The sequence below is a fragment of the Myotis daubentonii genome, chromosome 4, assembly GCF_963259705.1.
Source record: "Myotis daubentonii chromosome 4, mMyoDau2.1, whole genome shotgun sequence".
Taxonomy (NCBI): Eukaryota; Metazoa; Chordata; class Mammalia; order Chiroptera; family Vespertilionidae; genus Myotis; species Myotis daubentonii.
In genome coordinates this window covers 38,559,601-38,582,436 of record NC_081843.1, presented here as the reverse complement: position 1 = coordinate 38,582,436, position 22,836 = coordinate 38,559,601, and the positions used below count along the sequence as shown (strand labels likewise).

General features: G+C 39.6%; 1 protein-coding gene and 1 pseudogene across 1 annotated transcript in view; both read left to right on the top strand.

Annotated features, from left to right (window-relative positions):
• CCDC192 (coiled-coil domain containing 192) overlaps positions 1 to 22,836 on the top strand; it is a 190,861-nt gene that overhangs the window by 39,839 nt on the left and 128,186 nt on the right. The window lies entirely within an intron of this gene.
• On the top strand, positions 427 to 22,585 carry LOC132232489 (tigger transposable element-derived protein 1-like; annotated as a pseudogene).

Below are 22,836 nucleotides of genomic sequence, written 5' to 3'. Positions count from 1 at the left end.
AATTACAGGCATACCTTGTTTTATTGTGCTTTTCTTTATTGCACTTTATAGATATTACATTTTTTACAAATTGGAGGTGTGTGGAAACCCTATATCAATCCTCTATTGGTGCTGTTTTCTAACAACATTTGCTCACTTTGTGTCTCTGTGTCACATTTTGGTAATTCTTACAATATGTAAAAATTTTATTATTATTGTATTAGTTATGGTGATCTGTGACCAGTTATCTCTGATGTTACTATTGTAATTGTTTGGGATATAATGCCACAAATCTTGCCCACATAAAACAGCAAATTTATTTGATAAATGTTGTACGTGTTCTGACTCTCCATCAACTGACCATGCCCTGTCTCTCTCCCTCTCCTTGGGCTTTCCTATTCCCTGAGACACAACAATATTAAAATTAGACCAAGTAATAACTTTAAAATGGCCTCTAAGTATTCAAGTGAAAGGAAGTGTTGCAGGTCTCTCACTTTAAATCAAAAGCTAGAAATGATTAACTCAGTGAGTAAAGCTGAAATAGGCCAAAAGCTAGGCCTCTCATGCCAAACAGTGAGCCAAGTTGTGAACACAAAGGAAAAGTTCTTGAAGGAAGTGAAAAGTGCTACTCCAGTGATTACACGAATGATAAGAAAGTGAAACAACCTTAGTGTAACAGGAAAAAAGTTTTAGTGGTCTGGAGAGAAGATTAATCCAGCTGCAACATTCCCTTAAGCCAACACCTAATCCAATTCTGAGAAGGCTGAGAGAAGTGAGGAAGCTGCGGAAGACAAGTTTGAAGCTAGAAGAGGTTGGTTTGTGAGTTCTAAGGAAAGAAGCCATCTTCATACACAAAACGGCAAGGTGAAGCAGCAAGTGCTGATGTAGAAGTTGCAGCAAGTTAACTTCTATCTTATCCAGAAGACCTAGCTAAGATAATGAAGGTGGCTACAATAAACAAGGGCTTTTCAATGTAGACAAACAGCCTTATATTGGAAGAAGATGCTGTCTAGGACTTTCATAGCTAGAGAGATGTCAATGCCTGGCTTCAAAGAGCAGCTTGACTCTCTTGTTAAGGGGTGATGCAGCTGGGGACTTTAAGTTGAAGCCAATGCTCAGGTACCATTGCAAAACTCCTAGGGCTCTTAAGAGTTATATTAAATCTAATCTGCCTGTGCTCTATGGATGGAACAACAAAGCCTGGATGATAGCACATTTCTTTACAACATGGTTTACTGAATATCTTAAGCCCAGTGTAGAGACCTATACTCAGGGGGGAAAAATTTTCAAAATATTACTGCTCGTTGATAATACATCTGTTCACCCAAGAGCTCTGAGGGAGATGTACAATAAGATTAATGTTCTGCAGCCCATGGATCAGGAGAAGTTTTTAACTCTTGAGACTTATTAAGAAATACATTTTGTAAGGCTGTAGCTGCCACAGATAGTGATTCCTCTGATGGATCTGGGCAAAGTAAATTGATAACCTGGAAAGGAGTCACCATTGTAGATGCCATTAAGGACATTCGTGATTCATGGGAAGAGGTCAGACTATCAGCATTAACAGGAGTTTGGAAGAAGTTGATTCCAACCCTCGTGGATGACTTTGAGGGTTCAAGACTTGAGTGGAAGAGTAACTGCAGATGTGGTGGAAACAACAAGCGAACCAGAATTAGAAGCAGAGCCCGAAGCTGTGGCTGGATTGCTGCAATCTCATGATAAAGCCTTAACTGTGAAGATTGTTGAAATGACAACAAAGGATTTAGAAAATTACATAAACTTAGTTGATAAAGCAGTGGTGGGGTATTGTAAGGATTGACTGCAATTTTGAAAGTTTTACTGTGGGTAAAATGCTAACAAGCAGCATTGCATGCTATACAGAAGTCATTTGTGAAAGGGAGAGTTGATCAAAACAGCAAACTTCATTGCTGTCTTATTTTAAGAAATTGTTGCAGCCACCCAGTCTCTGGCAGCCACCACACTGATCAAAAGCAGCCATCCACATTATGTCAACATCAAGACAAGACCCTCCACCAGCGAAAAGATTCCAACTCACTGAAGGCTCAGATGATGGTTGGCAATTTTTTTTTTAGCAAGAAAGTATTTTTAAATTAAGATCTGTACATTTTTTTAGACACAATGTTATCGCACACTTAATAGACTACAATATAGTATAAACATAACTTTCATATGTACTGGGAAAACAAAACATTTGTGTGACCCCGTTATTGTGAATCTCATTTTATTGCAGTGGTCTGGAACTGAACCCACAATGTCTCTGAGGTATGCCTGTATGTATTGACTTTTCATTAAATATTTCTCTCTGTTTTCACTCAGAGCTCAAATGTTCCTTTATTACCTTCTACATTTAGGGGTGTTATGGGTTCAATTGTGTCCCCTTCTCAGAATATGAATTTATGTGGAAATGGGGTTGTTGCAGATGTAATTCATTTAGATGAGGACATGTTAGAGTGAGATGGGCCCCTAATCCAATAGGGCTGTTGTCCTCATTAAAGTTGGAAATTTGGACGCTGAAATACAGAGAGAGCCACATGAAGATGAAGGAAGACAAGGGTCATGCTTCTACAGGCCAAGGAGCACCGATCCCCAGAAAACCACCAGCAGCTAGAGGAGAAACAGAGAAGAGGTTCTTTCTCACAGCTCTCATAAGAGACCAACCGTACTGACACCTTGATCTCAGACTTCTCGTCTCCAGAACTATGGAACAATAAAGTTATTTTGCTTACGCCACCAAGTTTGTGGCGCTCTTTTACAGCAGCCCGAGCAAACTAACCCAGGGGGTAACTATGCGTCTAAATTATAGGCCTTCGGAGGTCTATTTTAAGATATTCATGAACCTAGAAATGGCTGGAAATAACTTTCTAAAGGCAGAAATATTACTAAATGTAAAAGTTTGTTCTGTCTAGGACTGGGATAGGATGAGGAATTCGTGGTTTGTTTTTAGCTGTAAAATTAAAATGAGACCAAACCAGTTCTGTGAACCAAGTGTGTATCTTCAGTGCCAGAGGTTCCTGCCCATTCCACAGATAGGCTAGGTCATTTTTAAAGTGCTTGCTTCTGTTATTTATTGCCAAAGAATTTCATAGTTTGTAGCACTAGTCTAAGTCAGCTTGTGAAGCACTTCGCACAAGGAAAGCCTTTGTTTTTAAATGAAGTCACTCCTTTCTCTGTAGCATGAGCTCCACAAGGTTTGCCAACTCAGTTTGTTTTTGAGCGGTTTCTGAGTGACACCAGAAACCTATTCTGCAGTATTAATTGCTGTGCATATGGGTGTGGGTTTGGAGGAGAAGATCTAGGAGTACAGGCAATGCAAGGAGATGAAAATAAAAATTCACATTACTTAATGGTGAGGTTTTAATCATTGTACTCTGTGATCAACTGGATGAATGGTGAGGGAAAGAGAAGTTTCATATATATTGTGGTTTAAACACATGGATGGGTGGTTCTATTTATTGAGAGAGAGAAGTTTGGGGAAGACATATGGTATGAGTTCATTTTGAATACGCTAATTTTTAGATGCCTAGTATACATTCAAGTGACAATATTACTTGTGTGTGTGTATGTGTCTGACACTATGTAAAAAAACTGTGAGTCATAAACATGTGACTATCACTTAAATCATGGCACCTAAGAAATCAGCTAGAGAAGTAGTGCAGATAAGGGAGAGAGTTGGGCCAAGGACCAAACTCTCAGATTTCGATATTTAGAGGATTGGAAGAAATGGGAAATCTAGCCAAGGAAACTGAGAATCAGGAAGAAATCCAGAGAATCATGTCCTGGAAGCAGAAAGAAGACAGTGTTTCAAGAGGCATGGGATGTTCAAATGTAATATTTTACTGGGAGGTTGAAAAATGACCAGAAATTTGTCCATTACATTTGATAAAATGAGGATTATCAGTAACTTTGACAAGATTAGTTGCAGTAGAGTAGTGGAGGACAGAAGCCAACTGAAGAGTTGAGGGAGAGAGAGAGAGAGAGAGAGAGAGAGAGAGAGAGAGAGAGAGAGAGACCGACCAATGATGGTAGAGTGAGAAAATTCTGAGAATCTAATTTGAGACTCAGAATCATCTGTGCCTCTCCTTCCTAGCTAAATGACCCAATACTTGTCTCTTTAACCTGAGGCAATGTAACTGTGTTTCTGTAACATAACTGAGATGGTCCTGACAAATAGAGGAATTAATGACATACCAAAACTCAAACTTAGTACAACCCCCACCGAAGGAATGCCCTATACCCTGTTTCTTGATCGTGGCCATAGAAGAAAAGGCTCCCTGAGGTCAGCAACAGAATCAAACCTCAGAAACCTCCGTCACTGCACTGCCCGGACAGGCGTCATTATCTCTGACTAGTAGAAATGGTGTTTGCAATAGCCTGCCACAAATGTAAGTTGTTCCCTTGTCCCTTTTCCTGAAGGGGAATTATATTGTGATTGCCCTATATTTTAGACATAGGAGGGAGATACACTTCCTATTTGATCTTTAGGTGCCATATGATGATGAGACTCATCTGGATTTGAGTCAGGGAGTATTACACATAATTTGGAGATCTGAATGTGAAGGTAGATGCAGTAACTTGAGATGACTTTGGGTTGTCCCCTTTCAGGAGGGGGTGAGTGCATTTTGAATTACATAGAATAGATGCACCATATTATGCAGGAGCATTTTAAGAATTGAATATACTTATGAACATAAGGGTGTAATTGTGCTGAGCACCCAGAGGGTGGTATTTAACTGGCCTCTGAATTTATGTCTACCTTTACTGAAGAATTGCTCCTCCTGGCTTTAATCTTGTAATAATTCTGTGACTGTCAACCACAGTATCCCTGAATAGAGGGAATGAACTTTGAGCATATGACATAGGTCCAGTCAATATGATATTCCATTTTCCTGACCATAAATATTGACCCAGGAGAGGTCATATGAACAGGCATGGGCCAAACCAAGTCCTGTTTCAGTTTGTTACTGGAGGATAAATTGTCCGACACGTGAGGTCATGAACCTGGAAGGCCATAGATAATGTTTCCCACTGTGTGAGGGAAGTTCGTCTGCACTGGGAAATAATAAGGCCAACACATAGGAGCAGAACAAAGATATAGAGTCAAAAAGAGATGATACTATGAGTTCTTTGGAGTTTGTGAAATCTAGTTGTGAGCGAAACAAAAATCAATTTCTGGCTTCTCAGTTATATAAGCCAACATTTTTAAAGAAAAAGAATGACAGTATGTAAGAAACTGATAAGAGTGTATAGAGGCAATCATTTTAAGAAGCTTGAGTGGGAAAAGGAGCATAGAAATTGAATGATTGGAGATGCGGAGAGTTCAACGGACAGCTTCCATACATCATGAGACTTGCTGTAACATGTTTGTATGCTGAATAGAATCATCCAGAAAGAGTGAAATAGGTAATGCAGAAATGGATTGAGGGAGCAGGGTGGAAATTCCAGAAGCAAAGGTGTTGTGACCAATGAGATGGGATTCAAAGCCAATTGGAAGGACTGGCCTTCGATAGTCAGAACTCCTCCTCCATTTGTTCAATAAGGATGCTTCCCCCTTCCAGTAATGGAAGCCAAATTAAAGTAGTGTCATAAGGCCAGCAATCATCTCACAAAAGAATAAATCTAGAGGGGAGGCAGTTTCAGGTTTGGATATTTCAGTGGCTCAAGGATGTCACCAAGAGCAGAGGTGCTGGCCATCCTTGGCTCTGCCGCCCTCAGTGCTGACTGTGCCACACTTGTAAGGTGTCTGCAGCAGTTTTAAGCATCATATTCAGTCAAAGCATCCTGAGAAAAAGGGATGTGCTTCCTCCTGTGTGTCTTTTTTACAGAGCTGGTAAAATCCTTCTCCAAGGATTGCAGGCCCATGCTTAAATACTCTTTTACTAGTATACCCGGGAATGAGACCAACATGGCTGGCTTAGTTCAGTGGTGATTCATTCCCTGATGCTAGACAAAGCCAAGCGCCTCTAAACACATGGCTGCTAGCTAATCCAAATCTACTGTCTGGTAGCAAGGGATAAATGGGAAACAACTCTTGGGAAACAGATCAGCAGTGTCTGCTGCAGCAAGGCTTATATACTGGCTGGTGGGAAGGTGAGAGAGTAGCAGGCCATCTGGCGGCTTCTATTTTTTCTGTGAATTATTGATGAGGTGGTTGTTGGGGTGAGGGGTGAAGTGGAATTTTGAAGAGAAAGTATGAAATGACATTAGAGAAAAGAGTAGAGAGTAATAAAGAGTTATCTCAGGGAAGAGGAAAGTTCATTTACAAGAAGAAAAATATAATGATATTTTAATTTCAGAGCATTGTTGAGTGCCTGTCTGAGATTTGTGTTCATTAATTTAAAATGAAACCAGTCAATTCAATTTTGTTATTTTTTTCTAATAACATTCAATAAATGGAAGTAATGCTAACAATTTTCTTGACCACTGAGAGCTAATTAGTAAGTCATTTTTCTTTTATTTTCATGGAGATTAAGTTCACATAACACACAATTAACCATTTTGAAGGATGCAATTCAGTGGCATTTAGAGCCTTCAAATGTTGTGCAACCACCACCTCTCAAAAGTTTCAGCACTTTCTTGTCACCTCCAGAACACTTTGTACCCATTAAATAAGCATTCCCCATTCCCCTCCTCCCATTCCCTGACAACCACTAATCTGCTTTCTGTCTCTATGGGCTACCTATTCTGGATATTTCATATGAAAGGAATAACACAATATGTGACCTTTTGTGCCTGGCTTCTTTCACTTAGCAGAATGTTTTTGGGGCTCGTCCAAGTTATAGCAAGTGTCAGTACTTCAACGCCTTTGTGTCTGAGTAATATTCCATTGTACATACATAAGACACAATTTGTTTATCTATTCATCTGTTGGTGGACATTGGATTTCCACCTTTAGGCATTATAAATAATGCTGCTATAAACATTTGTATACAAGTTTCTGTGTGGATATATGTTTTTATTTCTCTTGGGTACATACTTAGGAATGGAATTGTTGGACTATATGGTAATTCTATTTTTAACTTTTTTATGACCCACCAAACTGTTTTCCACCAGCAATGGACAAGGGTTTTTATTTCTCCACATCTTCACCAACTCCTTTTACTTTTCCTTTTTTAAATTACAGCCATCATAGTGACTGTGAAATGGAATCTCATTGTGATTTTGATTTGCCTTTCCTTAATTAATAACCAAAGATGTTGACTTTTTAAAATTAAGAAACATTTCCACTAACCACTATACTGAATACCTGAAACTAATAAAAAATATTGAATGTAAATTGTAATTGAAAAAAAATTTTTAAAGAAACATTTCCAATTCTATTCATAAAATTATTAATGAAAGTGGATTTATAGAGTTAGATATTAATAACAAAATGGGAAGGAAATGAAAGATTCCTGAGATATATTACAAAATTAAACTTCATGGTGACATCTACCTGGCACTGGGGAGGCTCTTGAACATCTTTCCATGTGCTTTTGACCATTTGTATAACTTCTTTGGAGAAATGTTTATTCAAGTTCTCCCCCCCATTTGTTTTTATTGGATTGTCTTTTTGTTGTTGGATTGTAAAAGTTCTCTATATAGTCTGGATACTATACCCTTATCAGATATATGATTTTCAAATATATTCTTTCATGCTATAGGTTTACTTTCATTATCTTGATAATGTTCTTTGCTGTACAAAATTTTAAATTTTGATGTTCAATTTAACTATTTTTATTTTGTTGCTTGTGCTTTTTAAATATATATTTTGGAGAAAGAGGAAGGGAGTGGGATAGATAGAAGCATCCATGAAAGAGAAACATCCATTGGCTGCCTCCTGCACGCCCTCCGCTGGGGATTGAGCCGCAACCTGGGCATGTGCCCTGACCAGGAATTGAACTGGAGACCTCTTGGTTCATGGATGGATGCTCAACCACTGAGCCACATTGGCAGGGCTTGTTGCTTGTGCTTTTAGTGTCAAAGAATCCACTGCCAAATCTGAGAGCTTGGAGACTTTTTCCTGCTTTCTTCTAAAAGTCTTTTGGGTTTGCTCTTATAATTAGATTCATGTTAGTTAATATTTGTTTATGGAGTGAGGTAGGGTGCACCTTCAGTATTTTGCATGTGGTTATCCAGTTGTTCCAGCAGCATTTATTGAAGAAATTCTTCTTTACCTATTGAATGGTCCTGGCACTGTTGTTGAAACTTAACCGGTCATAAATATTTGGGTCTCTTTCTGGACTCTCAATTCTATTTCATTGATCTACATGTCTATCGTTATGCCCAGTAAGACACTGTTTTGATTACTGTAGCTTTGTGGTAGTACATTTTGAAATTGGGAAGTGTGAGTCCTCCACCTTTGTTGTTCTTTTACAAGATTGTTTTGGCAATTCTGGATCTTTGAGATTCCATATGAATTTGAGGGTTGGCTTTCCATTTCTGCAAAGAAAGCCATTGTAATTTTAATAGGGGCTGTATTGTCTCTGTAGTTTGCTATGGGAAGTATTGCCATCTTAACAACATCAACTTTTGCAATTCAGGAACATGGGATATCTTTCCATTTATTTAGGTCTTCATTAATTCCTTCAACAATGTTTTATAGTTTTAGTATATCACTCTTTAACCTCTTTGGTTATTTATTACGTGGTAATTTATTCTTTTGGATGCTACTGTGAATAGAATTGCTTCCTTTATAGCCATACCTCATTTTATTGTGCTTCGCTTTATTGCATTTCGCTGATACATTTTTTATTTTTTATTTTTTTACAAATTGAAGGTTTGTGACAACCTACAAACCTTCATCAAACAAGTCTGTTGGCACTATTTTCCAATAGTATTTGTTTATTTTGTGTTTCTGTCACATTTTGGTTATTCTTATAATATTTTAATTTTTTCATTATTATTATATTTGTTATGGTGATCTATGATTAGTGATTTTTGATGTTATTAATGTAATTTTCTGAGTCACCATGAACCATGCCCATTTAAGATGGCAAACTTAATCAACAAATGTGTGTGTTCTGACTGCCTTACCATCTGGCTGTTTCCCATCATTCCCCTTTCTTGGGCCTCCCTATTCCCTGAGACACAATAATATTGAAATTAGGCCAACTAATAATACTACAGTGGCCTCTAAGTGTTCAAGTAAAAGGAAGAGTCACAGATTTGCTCCTGATGAAGATACTATAAAGGCTGTTGAAATGACAACAAAGGATTTCGAATATTACATAAACTTAGTTGATAAAACAGCAGTAATTCACTCAAAATTTGAAAGAAGTTCTACTGTGGGTAAAATGCTATCACACAGCATAACATGCCATAGAGGAATCCTCATAAAAGGAAGAGTCAATCAATGCAGTGAATTTTATTGCTGTTTTATTTCAAGAAATTGCCACAGCCACCCCATCCTTCAGCAACCACCCAACATCGATGCAAAAAGATTCCAACTCACTGAAGGCTCAGACAATGGTTAGCATTTTTAGCAGCATGCTTTAATTAAGGTAAATACATTGTTGTTGTTTTTAGATATAATACTATTGCACACTTAATAGACTACAGTATAGTAAAAACATAACTTTTATATGTACTGGGAAACCAAAAAATTTGTGTGACTTGTTTCATTGCAATATTATCTTTATTGCGGTGATCTGGAACCAAAGCTGCAATATCTCCAAGATATGCCTGTATCTCCTTTTGTAGAATGCTCATTTCTGGTTGTATTAATTATGCTTTTTATATTCTGTAGTTGAGACTATTTGACATCTGGGGTTTCACTGATCCTGGAGAAACTGTCCCTCCCAGGGTTAGCCAATTCCTAGAGATAGTAAATGGCTTGCCTGTGAGCCTGCCTTTTAAGTGCAAACTAATCAATCCAAAATTCACACCCTCAGGGCCATCTCCTTCAGGCTCCACACTCAGGGACACTATTCACCTGTCTTACTCACCACAACCAGACAACTAGGGACAAGTTACTCAAAACATCCTGCTTATCCTGACTCACCCCTTCCTTCCCACAGAAACTACAATAAATGCTCTTACCCACCACTTTCTTCTTGCTTCCTTTACCTCTTGACTGATCCTGGTAATTCCCCACATTGTCTCCGCCCCCCTCCCCCAAAGTATGGCCCTCCACATGGTGTGACATGACCCCTCCTCTTAGGAACTGTAACAAACTATACTTTTGAAGGCAGACATCTCCTGATTTGTTGGCCTCACTATGCCTGAATAATATTAAAACCTACATTTTAAAACATTAGTGTATAGCAACAAAGGTTTTGGTGTATTTACTTGTACTCTGAACCTTTACTGAAACCATTTATTAACCCTAGTTTTTGTGAATTGTTTGAAATTTTCTATATATAGAATCACATCTTCAAACAGAGTTTTATTTCTTCATTTTCAATTTAGATGCTTTGGGTTTTCTTCTTGCCTAATCCCACTGGGTAGGTCTTCCAGTACGAGGTTGAAGAGCAGTGGAGAAAGCAGGCATCCTGTCTTGTTACAGATTTGAGGGGGAAAGCTATCCACTTTCATCACTGAGAATGAGATTAGCAGTGGGTTTTTCATAAATGCCCTTTATCATGTTGAGGAAGTTTCCTTCTAGTCTTAGTTTGTTGAGTGTTTTTATCCTGTTGAATTTTGAAAATTATTTTCCTGACCCTATTGAGATGCTCCTGTTGTGTGTGTGTGGTTTTTTTTATTATTCTATGAATGCGATGTATGAAAGTAATTGATTTTTTAAAATATTAAAACAACCTTGCATCCCTGGGATAATTTTTTGTTTGTTTGTTAACACTTCTTTTATTGAGAAGCATACACAGGTCACTTCCCAGGGTGGAAAGCAGCCTGACGCCACTTGGCAAGACCCAGAACAATGTTGGCCAGAGTCAGAGATGCCACCATTGCTAGGACTAACCCCAGCATCCAAGAGGTGAGAGAAGAGGTCAACTCCTCCACGTCAGGGTTACCAGTCTTTCCCAAGAAGATCAGTGGCCCCACCGTGACATCTGCCTCTTCTGCCTGCGCCTGCGGGAAGCAGACTCTTGCCCCTGTCCCATCAGTCTCCTGGAACGACTTGGAATGCCACAGCTGCCCTTGTTACAGCAGTGACAGATATCAGCAGTGCCTTCTACTGGGGACCAGCTGTTGGAGGACTTGCTGAAGGAACAGGCTTTGTTTAGTTGGTCTGGGACTTGGTCAGCTGAAGTGACCTTCAGATGGCAGGTTATATATATCATGTTTCTGGAGTCATTAGCAAAGTGGAACACATCCACTGTGAACTGGATGTGTCTTACTGAGCATAAAGAAAATAATAATAGTATATTATTTTTAATGTGCTGTTGGTCCAGTTTGCTAGTATTTTGTTGAGAATGTTTATATTTATATTCATAAAAGATATTGTGGTTTTCTTTTCTTGTAGTATCTTTGCCTAACATTGGTATTAAGGTAATGTTTTAGAAAGTATTTCCTCTTTTATTTTTTAGATGAGTTTGAGTAGGATTAGTGTTAATTGTCCTTGAAATGTTTACTGAATTCACCAGTGAAGTCATCTGATCCTGAACTTTGTTGGGGGGAAGTTTTTAATTCTGATTCTGTCTCCTTACTTTCTTTTTAAAAAATTGAATTTATTGATGTGACATTGGTTAATAAAATTATATAGGTTCCAGGGGTACACTTATACAATACATCATCTATATATTGTATTGTGTGTCCACCACCCCAAGTCAAGCCTCCTTCCATCACCATTGCTCCCCCCTTTACTCTTCCCTACTTCCTCCCACCTCCTTTCCCTCTGGTAATCACTGTATTGCTATCTATCTATGAAGTTGTTGTTCTTTCCCCTATTTTTTCTTGAATCACTTTTGGTAATTTGTGTTTTTCCAGGAATTTTGCACCTCATCTAGATGAGCTTTGTTGGTATTTAATTGTCCATAGTATTCTCAGACTTCTTTTAATTTCTGTAAAGATTGGTAGTAGTGTCTTCACTTCTTGTTTTTTCTAGTTGTTTTTTTTGTTTGTTTTTGTCTCTCTCTCTGTCTCTCTCTCTTAATCAACATAACTAAAGATATGTCAACTTTTTTATCATTTTCAAAAAACAACTTTTGGTTTTTATTGATTTTCTCTACTGTTTTTCTTTCTCCATTTTGTTTATTTCTTTCGTCTACTGGTGTTGGTTGTACTTTTTCTAGTTCTTCAAGGTGTGAGGTTAGATTGTTGATTTAACATACTTCTTTTTTATCCTAGGTGTTTACAGCTATTAATTTTCCTCTAGCACTGCCATTACTGCATTTCCTAAGTTTGGGTATGTTGTACTTTGTGTGTGCATGTGCACATGCATGTGTCTAAATATTTTCTAATTTCCCTTATGATTTCTTCTTCAACCTATTTTTTCTTCAACACATTCTTTAAGAATGTGCTGTTTATTTCAATTTATTTTAAAGTTTTTCAGTTTTCCTGTTGTTAGTGATTTCTAGTTTCATTTCACTATAGTCAGTGAAGGTATTTTTCAATCCTTTTAAATTTATTGAGAATTATTTTATGGCCTAACATATGGTTTATCCTGGAGAATGTTCCATGTACAATTGAGAAGTATGTGTATTATGTGTTGTTTGGTGGATTGTCTTTCATAGATCTACTACATCTAGATGGTTTGTAGTGTTGTTCACATATATTTCCTTATTGATTTTCTGTCTAGATGTTCTAACTATTATTAAAATTGGTATTAAAGTCTCTATTACTATTTGTTACTGTCTATTTCTCCCTTAAATTCTGTCAATAATCATTTCATATATTCTGGGGATCTGTTGTTTGGTGCATATATGTTAATAATTTTGGTGAATTAACTTTATCAATTGTGTTTTGTAATGATTTTGACTTATTATCTATTTTGTCTAGTATTAGTATAGTCTCCCCAGCTCTTTTTTGGCTACTAGTTGCATGGAATGTGTTTTTTCAACTTTTCACTTTCAGCCTATTTCTTTCTTTGAGTCTCAAGTTAGTCTCTTGTAAGCAGCATATTTAAATCATGTTTTTTTTATCCATTCTGCTAGTCTGTCTTTTTTAAAATTGATTTAGAGAGTGAGAAACATTGATTCACTGTCCCACTTATTTATTCATTCATTGGTTGATTCTTGTATGTACTCTGTTGGGGGATCAAACCTACAACTTTGCCATATTGAGATAATACTCTAACCAATTGAGCTACCTGTCCAGAGCCTACTCTGTTTTTTTATTGGTGAGTCTAATCCATTTACTTTTAATGTACTGCTGATAATGAAGCACATACTTCTTTTCCTTTGCTATTTGTTTTCTCTGTCGCGGGTAATTTTATCAATTCCTCCAATGCTGCTTCTTTTGTGTTTGATTTTTTTTTCTAGTGTACCATTTTGATTAGCTTTTACTTTTCTGTATCTTTTAAAATTACTTTTAGTTCTATAATATGTATGTTAATATGCTTTGTAGTATCCCATAGGTCCCTTAGGCTCTGTTCATTTCCCTTAATTCTTTTTTCTTTCTTTCTGCTCCTCAGACTGGGTAATTTCAGCTATCATATCTTCAAGTTTGCTGGTTCTCTTATCTGCCTGCTTATATATGCTGTTGAACCCTTCCAACGAATTTTTTTTTTGAATTTTTTATTTCAACTATTTTGCTTTTCAACTCCAGAATTTCTACTTGGTTTCCATAATTTCTATCCCTTTATTCTTATCCCCTACCTGCTCATATACCATTCTTCTGATTTTATGTCTTTACCTGTGGTTTATTTCAGCTCTTTGAGCATATTCAAGATAGTTAATTTAAAGTATTTGTTCAGTAAATCCAAAAGTTCAATGTCTGGATTTCCTAAAAAATAATTGTTTATCTCTTCCTTTCTTTCTTTTCGTAAACAGGTAATACTTGGCTTTGTAAGAATTATAATTTTTGTTGAGATTAGACATTTTAAATATTGTAATGTGGTAACTCTGGAAATCAGATTCTCCTCCCCAAGAATTGCTATTATTGCTTGCTGAGGGCTGCAGTTATATATTTGTCTAGTTATTTTTCTAAAGTAATTTTGCAAAGACTGTATTGCTTATCATGTGTGGTCACTAAAGTCTCCTGTTCCACTATCTCTATAGTTAGCCAGTGACCTGACAGAGGTTCCCTTGCTTGCCAGTCTCTTTACTCATAAAATTCTTCCCTGGATACTACAGCTATTCTCCTAGGCTCTAGAGTTCTGAAATGGTTAGTTCTGACAGTTCTTGTCAGCTCAATAGTTGTGTAAGTGGAGGGATCAATTTCTGGAGCTTCCTACTCTGCCATCTTCTGTGAAGTTCAACTCATTTTGTTTCAATTATTATCTTGAGTACAATCCTAAAATATATCAATACCCTTTCTTGACTGTATCAATACATTGTACAGCAAATACAATTTGTCTTCCTTTGGTTTTAACTGTATTGTAATCTATATATATAAAACCCTAATATGCAAGTAGACCGAATGGCGAAACAACCAAACAATGGTCACTATGATGTGCGCTGACCACCAGGGTGCACACACAGAACATGGCAGGCATTGGCTGTAGGTGGCAGAGTGTAGAACATGGTGGGAATTGGCCACGGTGGGATGGTGAAGCAGGTGAGCGGGGTGCCAGACCAAGGCAGGGCACCAGTCGCTGTCATCAGGATGATCCTCTGGTGGTTACTGGAAATTCTTTGCTCCCACACGCCGTGGTCCCACAGGGTGCTTACACCTGCAACCAGCACCCACACCTGCTGCTGGCACTGGCCCCACTCGCACCCATCGATGGCACCAGAGCCATCACTTGCACCCGCTGCCAGCACCCAGCGCTGGTCCCAATTGCTCGGCACCATCAGTGGGTGTGAGAGGGGCCAGCACCATCAGCGCGTGGGAGCAGTGGTGGCGGAGGGGGGCTGCTGGCAGACAGGGGACAGGGGTGGGGGTGGGGGTGGGGGTGGGGGCAGCACAGCAGGAGGGACCAGACAGAGTGCAGAGGATGAGCTGAGATCCTTCCCTGTGCCCACCGCAGCCTCGCAGCCCACAATTCCTTTCAAGGTGCACAAATTCGTGTACTGGGCCCCTAGTATCTCTATAATGATCTTTATTGAACATTGAGGTACATATTAAAAGTTGAACTTTTTAAAATGAATTTACACAGCTTCAAGTGTATAATATGAAGTTGTCTATTTTCTACAATTCTTTTTTTTACTGTTTTTTTTTATTTTAAATATATTTTTTATTGATTAAGATATTACATATGTGTCCTTATCCCCACGTTACCCCCTACCCCCCCCTCCCGTCATGCCCTCACCCCCCCCCCCGTTGTCCATGTCGATTGGTTAGGCCTATATGCTTGCATGTAAGTCCTTTGGTTGATCATTCCCCCTTACCCCCACCCTCCCCTACCTTCCCTCTAAGGCCTGACAGTCCAATCAATGCCTCTCCATCTCTGGATCAGTCCTTGTTCATCAGTTTATGTTGTTCATTATATTCCACAAATGAGTGAGATCCTGTGGTATTTATCCGCTCTCCAGTTCCATCCATGCTGTGGCAAATGGTAAGAGTTCCTTTTTCTTCTTCCTGTTCTTAAAGAATACCTTTCAGCATTTCATATAATGCTGGTTTGGTGGTAATGAACTCCTTTAGCTTTTTCTTATCTGTGAAGCTCTTTATCTGACCTTCTATCCTGAATGATAGCTTTGCTGGATAAAGTAATCTTGGTTGTAGGTTCTTGCTATTCATCACTTTGAATATTTCTTGCCACTCCCTTCTGGCCTGCATAGTTTCTGTTGAGAAATCAGCTGACAGTCGTATGGGTACTCCCTTGTAGGTAACTGACTTTCTTTCTCTTGCTGTTTTTAAGATTCTCTCTTTGTCTTTTGCTCTTGGCATTTTAATTATGATGTGTCTTGGTGTGGTCCTCTTTGGGTTCCTTTTGTTTGGGGTTCTCTGCGCTTCCTGGACTTGTAAGTCTATTTCTTTCACCAGGTAGGGGAAGTTTTCTGTCATTATTTCTTCAAATAGGTTTTCAATATCTTGCCCTCTCTCTTCTTCTGGTATCCCTATAATTCTGATGTTGGTACGCTTGAAGTTGTCCCAGAGGCTCCTTACACTATCTTCATATTTTTGGAATCTTTTTTCTTTTTTCTTTTTTGGTTGGGTATTTTTTGTTTCTTTGTATTTCAAATCTTTTACTTGATTCTTGGGATCCTCTTGTCTGCTGTTGAATCTCTGTATATTATTCTTTATTTCAGTCAGTGTATGCTTAATTTCTAGTTGGTCCTTTTTCATATCCTCGAGGGTCTCACTAGATTTCTTGAGGGTCTCACTAAATTTATCGGCGGTTTCCATAAAATTCTTGAAAAACCTTATAAACGTGGTTTTGAACTCTATATCCAGTCATTTGTGACCTTTTTCTTTGTCTCCGCATTTTTTATGCTTCCCTGTGTTGGTAGAGTGGTTTTGTGTGCTAGGTGTCCTGTAGGGCCCAGTGGCTCAGCCTCCCCCGTTACCTGAGGTGGACACTCTTGGTGCACCCCCTTTTGGGCTTTGTGCACAGTCTTGTTGTAGTTATGCCTTGATTGTTGTAGGATCACTGGGAGGAACTGACCTCCAGGCCTATTGGCAGTGAGAATCGTCTGTGTCTGCAGTGGGAGAACTTCTGTGCTGAAGACACCCTTCTGGGGCAAGACTTGCTTCAGTGGGGCTTTGGTGCTCACTGAGTCTGCCCCCTGGGTGTGTCCCTTATGGATCTGAGGAGTTGTAATCCGGATGGTCCCCCTCTGACCACTGGGTACACTGGCTCTTGGATGTTACCCAGCAGGAGCTATGAAGAGAACTGCAGATTCCCCTTCCTTTTTTGGAGTTTGGAGGTGCCCTGACGAGGCCCAGCTATGAAGCAATGCAATCTGCTGTGGGGCCTTGGGCCTTCTCTTGAAACTTCTGGGTCTGTGGCCCAGCTGCAGTTTGTTAGGTAATTTTCAGGTTGCAAAGGGCCAGGGCATTCATATGCAAAAGCCTCTGCCACAGCCTGGGTGGGGCAGGGTCTCAGGGAATCAAAGGGCAGAGCAAGGAACTATGGCGGATTCTCAGCCTTGCCCTAAGGGGCCGCGCACGTCTCAGTGTCCTGATAATTTAATTGCTGCAAGCACCTCTGAGGGAAAGCCGTCCTCGAGTTCCGAGTTCTGCCCGCTGCCAGACAGTCCAGTTTCTCCCCGTATGAGTCCTGTGTCCCCAAAGACTTCCCGGAACCGGAGCTCAGAGCAGTCGGGAGCTTGTGACTCCCTCCCGATTCAAAAAGACAGCCGTGTCCTCAGGTACCAGCCCCTTTCCGTGCACTCTCGAGCCTCCGTACCTTTGCACTTTACTTCCACAGCTCCTGACCCTCAATGTGCTTTTCTCTTTCCTTCTAGTTGTAGAATTTCCACTCCGCCAGCCTTCCTGTAAGTCCTGGATGATGTCCGTTTTGTTTTTTTATTGTGTTTTGAAGTTGTTGTAGGAGGCAGCAATTTCGGTGTTTCCCTATGCTGCCATCTTAGTTTCTCTGTCTACACAATTCTTAAGACAAATGTTGTTAATGCTTTTAAAATCACCTCTTCACTCCACAGTTGTAGGAACATGAACAGAAGGGAAGGGGGCCTTGTCTTCAAAAGGAGTCAAAGGTAGAATATTATCTTCCCAGCATCATGTTGACTATCCATTCCAGCAAAGCTGGCTAGCTAAGATATATAAAAATTATCCTTTCAAGACTAGGAGAATTTCTACTCTCTTTTTGTAAGCAGATATTTGATTCTAAGTTGGACTAAGCTTTCAAAACAGTTACTCTATAAAACAAACTAGTTCTTATGGAAAAAGTAAAAAAGAACAGAAAAGAAAAAAAGAAAGGAAGCAATGCCCAAGGTCCCCAGAGTTTTAAAGTTCAATTGTGATATCTTGTAGCTTCTAAATTGAATTTCCTCTTATTCACTTTGATGCCTTGCTTTCTACCCTAGAATTTGAATTTAAATTTAGGCATAAATCCTAAGGGTTTCCTGAATTGAAAATTAGGCTTTGAAAAGTTCTAAACCCCCATCAAAACAATGGAGTGAATTCAAAATTTTGGCAGCTAACATTGTGACTTAATGTAAAGCACAATCTTTTATGCAGCACTTACATTTTTAAAAGATTAAATGTATACTTTTTATCTTATTTTCCTCTCATCTCTTTTCTTTTGGATTACCAGGTTTATTCAACGGGCTGTTTTTCAAAGGACTGGGGAAGTACCAATTTTCCTATGCTAATAAACAGTTTCACTATTATGTAATGTAATCCAACAGTAAATTACTAGTTCTTGCCCCAACATTACTAAAACTTGCCCCACATGAAGAGGAAATAATATCCCTTTATCCTGCTTTTGTGAGGTGATGATACATTTGCGAATTAAGACTCATAGTTTAAAAGTTAATAAATGGAACGATTTTAGCAAAGCTTGTTCCTGGCCAATTTGATTATGTCTTATTGTAAGTTTAACCAAACTCTCCATTCAACCTTCTAGAAAATTTACAATCTAGTTTGAATACATATGACTAGAGAACTAGCATGAAAAATATAGAAAGGTAGCATAGTAAAATCCTATTATGGGTACCAAGGTCATAGTGTCAGTGAGTTGTGGAGGTAAGAATAAAACATAGTTCTCCTGGTGCCAAGTGCTTTAGAGTTAAGCTGAACTGGAGATAAACATATCTGAGTGAAAGAGATATGAAGACAGAAATCCCTGACAGGTGGAGAGGAATGAGATGGAGTTGGTGTCCGTATAAAAAGGAAGCAAGATGACAGGTCAGAATTCTCAAGCCTTTAAAACAAAATTAATTTTCTTCAGGTAAATAAGTAAACAAACATGTGAGAAACAATGCTGAAGGCCACATAGTAAGGGGGAGCGGGGGGGAATCACAGGCCTCGTCTCTGCAGGCAGCCTCAGAGTTAGGGTTTGGATATCATATGGAACCCAGAGGTAGAAGCAAACCAATCTAGATCCAAACCCAACCTCTTCTTATTAGCTATGGGCAAGTTAATTCATCACCAAAAGCATCTGGTTCCTCAATCTTTAAATAGTGATAATAATAAGAAATACAAATAAAAGTTCTCCTAGGGTTTTGAGCAATAGAATAAGGTAGCACATATATAGATAGCACACAGCAGATAGCTACTGAATAAATGTAGGTACTGCTGTTTTTCTATGGATTTTACTGACTTGTTGTCAAGAGCATGGAATTTTGGAATCAGACATCAAGTATTCTATTGGTAGAATGTAATAGAAAACTCAACACCTACACAATAAGGAAACTTATTATCTCACTAAGTATAAATCTCAAGGTGGGACATGCTTCAAGATCATTTGATAAAACATTTCAATAGTGTGAACCAGACCAGGTTTTTTGCATTCTTCCATTCAGAGTGTGGTTTTATCACATAACTGGTTTCCTGATATTTATAGGACGGCTACAGTAGCATTCATATCTGATAAAGGAGAGAGAGAGAGCACTTCTCCAAATCATCAAAGTTCCTCCTGTGTTGTGAGTGTTCCAAGTCAGATCACATCTTCTCATACGAGGTAACTGTTGCCAAAGAAAAGCAAGGCTCCGATTGCTTTTAGGCCTTGATTCCTGAACCAATCAGCAGCAATGAGAACAGGATTGTTTGTGATTATCAGGCCCCACTTTTTGAGCTGGGGTCAAATTTGGGTTTACAGTATCAGACCCAATGTCCACTACTAAAAGCATGGGTTCCAACGTTTACTTGGTACTTCCTTAGGAAAGTTATACAACCAGATAGAACTACTTGAATTTTCTCATCTGAAGTCTTCAGATAGAATGAGTATGAAACTGAATTAAGATGAAATAATCATGAAAACAAAAGGTTTGGCAGAATGCCTGAGATGTACCCAGTAAATGTTAATTATGATTATTATTTATCTATACACTTTCATCTTATATAATAGTTTTTAAAATATTTGGTATAGTGTGAGGTATTTGAGAATATGAACAATATCAGTTTTTTTACATTTTTTTACCTCAAAAGTCTTACATATAATAAATACATATTTTACCTCTAAAGTCTGACATATAATAAATGTCCCACATATCACTTTAACAAATGAGTGAATAAATGAATATCTATTGAGTGAATGAATAAAAGCCTAAAGCAATAAAGAGTAGATAGAGAGACAACCAAATGATGACTAGAGGAATTATAGGATCAGGAGAAATATGGAAATGAAATAGGCCAGACTAAGAAGGAATATATTGTGAAAAAAAATACTAGACCTAGAGACCTTTTCCCCTGAAGTCTAGAGTGGTTGCAGGAAGTGAACAAAGCAAATACAATTTGAGTTTAGGTAACTAGCTCATAGAGGCTGTGAAGTCTTTAGATATTTCGTTTTATAATTAGGTTAGAGGCCCACTGCGCGAAATTCGTGAATGGGTAGGATCCCTAGTGGCTGCTGGCCAGGGCCTCCCTTCCCCCGGGTGCTGGCTGGGGCCTTCCTTCGCACCCACCTTGGCCTGGCACCGCCCACTCACCTGCTTCACCATCCTGCCACGGTCCTGCTCTCATCAGGGCCTCTCAGGGCTGAGAGCGCCTCTACTGCCGCCCACTGCCAGCGCCACATTGCCAAGGCCCACAGTGTTCTGTGCTGCCCCCTGGTGATCAGCCCACGTCTAACTCCCGGCCAGTCGAACTCCCGCCCATAGGGACAATTTGCATATTAGCCTTTTATTATATAGGACTAGAGGCCTGTTGCACGAAAAGATTCGTGCAATAGGCTTTCCCTTCCCCTGGCTGCTGGCACTGGTTTTCCTCCGGCACCTGGGACCCAGGCCTTCGCTCCGGCCTGAGCTGCCTTCAAGCCTTCGCTGCCCCGCGCGGCCTCCCCGGGCCGGGTCGCACACGGGATGCCCGCCACCCCGGGCTGCAGATAGCAGGCCTGGATGGCGGCATGGCAGGCGGGATGGCGCTGTCCTGCCCTGGTGCCCCGGGTGGCAAATAGCAGGCCCAGATGGTGGCAGGGTGGGCAGGATGGCGCTGTCACACCCTGCCTTCACTATGCAAATTAGCCGCCATCTTTGTTGGCAGTTAATTTGCATATCACGCTGATTAGCCAATGGGAGGCGTAGCAAAGGTATGGTCAATTACCATGTTTGTCTATTATTAGATAGGATAACTAATAAATATTTGGATAAAACCCATATGAGTGGTTACTGCAATCTAGAGGAGGTAGACGAAATAATAATAGTTACTGAGTACTTGATATGTCCCAGACATTATTTTTAGTGTTTCCCTGTATAAACTCAAATAATCCTCAAAGCAAACCCATAAAGTAAGTACTACTTTTTCATCCCCATTCCCATGTACAGATAAGAAAATCAAGCCCAGAGAGACTCAACAACTTGTCCAAATCACATAGATAGTAGCGAACTGAGATTTTTACCCAAAGGGTCTGATTTAAGAGTCTGTATGCTAAGCTATTACTCTAAACTGTGTAATAAGATAGGTTGCTAAGAGAAACAAGGTTACATTCCCAAACCATCATGCACCCAAGAGTTAAAGGTGTTAGTGCTCACGAGGAGCACCACAGGCCTCCTAAGTCACGGAGAGTAGAAAGGCATAGCCAGTGGTGCGTGACATATGTGCTCCCGCTGGTCCTCACATTTCACTTTCATAATCCCTAGCTGCCGGGGCTGACCTGACCAGCAGCCCCTGAACGGAGGATGAACAGGTTACTCCGACAGCTTCACTGTGGGGGAGAGGGCTAAGAGACAGCCCATGGACGGAGCCAGGCCGCCTCCATTTCCTGCCTCGTTAGCCTTTTATTGTAGTTTTTATCTTTAGATACCATCAGTAGGGTGAGCAATCTTGGGAGGACACATGTACTTACATTGTCCTCTAGGCAAGAGCATCTAGAGATTAAGCATAAGGATTCCAGTAAACACCCGGGGGTCTACACATTCACAGTCTTGTTTGGAAATATCAAGGAATAATTAGGGGCACTGCCTTCGACACTCCCCTAAGTTTCCCCTAAGTCAGAATTCCGATAAACAGGGCAGGTGACCTTCCACACACTTCCCTTTTATCAGAATGTCCACCTTACAACTTTCCAATCAAGTCTCGTGTGCTTCCCAACACCTAGCATATAACATAAAGGTTGTGGAGAGTGCCAACTAGACAAATATTTGTTAAGTGGATGATTTGTGTAGATGGATGGATGGATGCTAGTATATATGATGTTCCCACCTGATTTCCACAGCAAATCAACCTCTTTATATTTGGTAAACTGTCGTTAAATACTGGCTGCACTTTTCAAGATGCGACAATATGCTTCACAATAATGCTTAGAGTAATATGGAGGCGGCATGTGTCCTCTGAGATGCCCGCCCAGGGGATATGCTGGACCTGGAATGAATACACGGCTGTGTGTCCCTTTCCAGGCACTCTCAGGATTGTTGCTGACCTACAGAGGAAACGCACAGCAAGCTGCCTGGATGAAAGGAAAGCTGGTCCAGGGCTCTCCAAGGGAATTAAGGGACTGGGGACTATCAAACTACCACTTTCCTCAAGAGGAATCTACAAACAGTAAAACAAAGACAGCCACTTCTAGACTTTTTTTGTTGTTGTTAAGTTTAGCATAGACTAGCCTTTGATCAGACTTCAACTTGAAATTCCTGCATTTTTTTTCCCTTTAGCTCCATCTACCCAGCTGCCTATATGGTAATCATTTAAGGGAGTCAGAACTCCTACTCTTTCTAGAGAACTGTAGTCCCCCAAGAGTTCAGTTTCAAGAACCACATGGAAAGCACAGTACAGATTTCAGATACAGCTGTACAAATA